Source organism: Triticum dicoccoides, chromosome 5B (assembly GCF_002162155.2).
Source record: "Triticum dicoccoides isolate Atlit2015 ecotype Zavitan chromosome 5B, WEW_v2.0, whole genome shotgun sequence".
Lineage (NCBI taxonomy): Eukaryota > Viridiplantae > Streptophyta > Magnoliopsida > Poales > Poaceae > Triticum > Triticum dicoccoides.
The window spans coordinates 15,595,342-15,595,560 of NC_041389.1; positions in this window are offsets into that span (position 1 = coordinate 15,595,342).

The window sequence follows — 219 nt, forward strand, 5'->3', positions numbered from 1 at the left end:
CCCCCCCGTCCTTCTCGTTTGAACTGGTTATATTTCCGTTCTTTGCAATGGAAAGGGGTAAAGCCTGGTTCTAAAAAAAATATCTGGCATTAGTCGGTGTCTTCTAATGGCCCGCGAGGTATGATGGGGATGTTGTTCGGCGGTGTGGCGGCAGCTTGCTGCAGGGAGCATGGTTGTGTGCGGCTGGTGGGGGAGGTGGTGGTGGTGGTCGGTGGTGAG